Genomic DNA, 3,984 nt, shown 5'->3' on the forward strand with positions numbered 1-3,984 from the left:
ATGCATATTTTCTTCTTTTACAGTGGCAGAAGTCCATGCAAGATTTGTAAACAGCGATACAAAATACTGTAAACATAACTTAACAGAGCTTGTATAAAACAGCTGTAAATCCAAATTTACAAGTGGGTAAAAAACCAGAGGGTATCTTGCTTCATAGAAAGTTCTCCCTCTTGTGCCATGGGATAGATAGATAGATATAGTGTGTGTGTGTGTGTGTGTGTATCCTTTTTTTTTAAGATTACAAATATAATCCTGAGCTGAAAAACTGGGATTGGGGGAGAGCCATCTTTGCATACAAAGTACCCAAAGGATGCTTACTCTGTTTTCTTTTCTCTAATGATGTCAACTGCTGGAGACAGTTCCAAAGGTGACTTTGGGAGACACTTATAGCTTAGTGTGGCGCCTGGATCTGGAGCCCGACGCAGCATTTGCCATAGTGGCAGATGCAGTAGCATCCTCTGCTTCTTCCAGCTCATCTTAGAGCTCTTGGCTGACACTGGACTGCAGGGCTGCAGGAGCGAGCCACTCCTTTGGGAGGAAACTCTGGAGAAAGGGTATACAGGAGCTGAAGTAGGCAAGTCGATTGATCCATCGAGGAATCTCTTTCCCACAAAGAATCTGATACAGCTGAAGAAAAATGATTGCAGTTTTTATGCATTAAATGATAGACATTGCCTTTATATTCTTTTCCCAGTTCTTCTACAATTTTTTCTATATCATCTTCTAGTAAATCAATGCTCCCTAAAACAACAGCTTTTTTAAATTTAAATGTTTCTCCTAGTTCAGAAGCATTTCCTGGGGAAATTTCAAATATTCCAGAAAAAAGAGTAAGGACAGCCACCATAAGCAAATTCTCTGCCATATTCTTCAATTCCTGAATGGAAAAACTCCAATCCCAATAGATGAGGTGTATCCATTCATCCAATACATGTTGTACACATTGAGCACCACTAACTGGTTGGCCCCCTTTCTCGCTGCCACCGTCTCTCCTCACGTGGCTCCATGTCCGCAGGGCGGGGCCGCTTCTACTCGGCATCTCTGGGGCCTGTGGGGGGCACTAAGCATCCAGCCCGACCCGCCTCCACCTAGGCTGGAGCATCTGGAAGCTGGGCCACTCCGGGGCCACTGACGGGAGCCTGTGGAAGGATGGGGCCAAGCCCAAGACAGTTGATTTTTGAGGGTTAATTTTATACCGTGCTACCTTGCCAAAGTTTTCAATCAGCTTATGGAGCTTGGGAGTGGAGTCTATAGGGTTCTTGAAGTACAGAATCATGTCATCTGCAAAGAGAGAAAGTTTTACTTCCTCTTTCCCTATTTGGATTCTCTTTATGCTTGCTTCTTGCCTTATTGCACTGGCTAGGAATTCTAATACTATGTTAAAGAGGAGTGGAGAGAATGAGTATCCTTGTCTCATTCCTGATTTTAGAGGGAATGACTTTAGCTTTTCACCATTAAGTACAGTGCTAGCTGTGGGTTTTTCATACACAGCCTTTATTATACTGAGAAATGTTTCATGGATTCCTAGTTTCTCCAGAGTTTCTAGCATAAAGGGGTGTTGGATCTTGTCAAATGCCTTTTTTGCATCTATTGAGACAATCATGTGATTTTTATCCTTGCTCCTGTTGATGTGTTGAATTATATTAATTGATTTGCATATGTTGAACCAGCTTTGCATTCCTGTGATGAGGGTTATACTGGCTTCATAGAATGAGTTTGGTAAAGAAACTCAATTTTCAATTTCATTGAAGATCTTGAGGAGTATTGGTGTGAGCTCTGCTTTGAAGACCTTATAGAATTCAGCTGTGAATCCATCTGGCCTTGGGCTTTTCTTAGATGGAAGATTCTTATTGCCATTTCTATTTCAGTGCTTGTCCTACTAGACAGTCTATGCCGTTTAATTGGAGAGTTAAGTTCATTGCTATTGAGAGTTAGGATTGAAAAATATTTACTAGTTCCTGCTATATTTAAAAGCTTTCATTAGGGCCTGAGGCTTGACAGTTCTTGTGGTACTTAGCTCGTATGATTTTTAGGTACCATTTCTTTGTCAGTATCATGTTTGTGTTGGTTTTCAATGTGTAGAACTTCTTTGAGAATTTTCTGTAATGATGGTTTGGTTGTTATGTAATGTTACACAACTTTTCCTTGAAATGGAAAGTTTTTATTGTTCCCTCAGTTATGAATGAGAGCTTATCTGGGTACAGTAGTCTTGGTTGGTAGTTATTTGTCTTTAGGGCATGATATATATCCTTCCAATCTCTTCTTGCTTGCATGGTCTCTGCTGGGAAATCTTGGTTAATTCTGATTCATTTTCCTTTGTAGGTGATTGTTGTCTTCTCTCTGGCTGCTTTTAGGATCCTTTCTTTGGTCTATATTGATCCTGTACAGATTATAATGTGGCAGTGGGATGTCCTTTTCTGGTCAGGTCTGTTTGGGGTTCTAAAAGCTTCTTGTATCTGGATGGGCCCGCCCTTCTGGACATTTGGGAAGTTCTCTGAGATGATTCCCTGAAGTATATTTCCAATACTATTGACCTCTTTCTCCGGGCCTTCTTCATTACCAATTAGCCTTAAATTAGGTTTCTTAATTGTATCTTGGACCTCCTGAAGTGTTCTCTCCTATTTCCTAGATTTAGTTTGACTCATTTTCTTTTCTTTCTCTATAACAACTAGATTATCTTCAACCCTGGAGATTCTTTCTTCTGCATTGTCTAACCTGCTTTCAATACTTTCTACTTTATTCTTCATATCCCTTCCAATTGCTCATTTTTGATGCCTTGCATCTCTTGTTTTAGATTGTATGTGGATTTCTTTAACTCCTTCATTTCCATTTGAGTGGTTAGCTCAGCAGCTTTATTCTCACTGAACATTTGTTGGAGGTCAGTCCGCTTTTTGTTTGTGGAGTCTATGAATTCATCCATTTTTCATTGTGACCTCCTTATTACTTAGGGCCTTTTTCTTATTATGGCCTTCTTTATGGCTTTCTCACGTTCACGTATCACCTTCTTTATAGTTTCATCTCGTTTAGATATGGCTTTTTCACATATCTCTGTATGTTTTCAAACTTTCCTTTAATCATGTTACCAACTGTATTTAGAGGACTCTCCTCTAGTTTTGCCATTGACTGTTCCTTTGCCTGTTTATATTGGGTGGGAGATGCTATTCCTTGATTTGCCATTTTTCTTGAGTTTCTTGTTCTGCCCATTTGAAAATGGGAGCCAGATTAATACTGCATAAGATTACAATTTTTAAGATATAACCAATCTAGTGCTTGTTAGCTGTTCAGACAATAGGTGTTCACAATTTTAGATTGGTATTATCATTCTCTCTCTCTCTTTTTGTGCACTTACAGACAAATCTAATACCACCACCAGTCAGCATTTTATGACAAAAAAAACCCCAATCAATCCACTCTTTATTGTATTTAAGTCCTTCTGGACCTCCAGTATAATTGAACAACTAGATATCCAGTATTTCTCAAAAGTCATCAACTGTAGATCCATGCATTATAAAAGTTGAAGGATGAACAGAGGACCAGAGATAGCAAATAGTATGAAAGAAAAGAGGGGAAGTAAGAAAAGAGTAATGTAGGAATGTAAGATTAATATAGTAACGAAGAAAAGAGATAGCATAAAGATAACTGACCTAGGGCAATAGAAAGGTAAATCAGTTGAGTACAAAATTTAGAAGAAATAAGATGAAACTTATGAAAATAAGATGAGTAATACGAAGAATATATAAAGAAAAGAGGAGGTATATATAGGAGATTTCATTGATAAAAATTTTTAAAAAGTAAAAATAACAACAACAAAAAAAAACAAGAAAAAAGGATAGGGAGAGATCCCACACAATTGTGAGTTCTTAGAGAAGAAATACTAGGGTTAAGAACCAAAAGATTAAAAAGTCGGTGACTGTATCAATAAAAATATCATTTGTATTCAGTCTGTACCCAGTGCTGTCACGATGTTTCTATGAACGAACACAATTA

At 38.3% G+C, this 3,984-nt stretch overlaps 1 pseudogene; it reads right to left on the reverse strand.

Annotated features, from left to right (window-relative positions):
- Nucleotides 1-384: 384 nt before the first annotated feature.
- On the reverse strand, nt 385-2,917 carry LOC150059146 (deubiquitinase DESI2 pseudogene; annotated as a pseudogene).
- Nucleotides 2,918-3,984: the final 1,067 nt, after the last annotated feature.

The sequence above is a fragment of the Megascapheus bottae genome, chromosome 9 (genome assembly GCF_031878675.1).
Source record: "Megascapheus bottae isolate mThoBot1 chromosome 9, mThoBot2.hap1, whole genome shotgun sequence".
Classification (NCBI taxonomy): domain Eukaryota; kingdom Metazoa; phylum Chordata; class Mammalia; order Rodentia; family Geomyidae; genus Megascapheus; species Megascapheus bottae.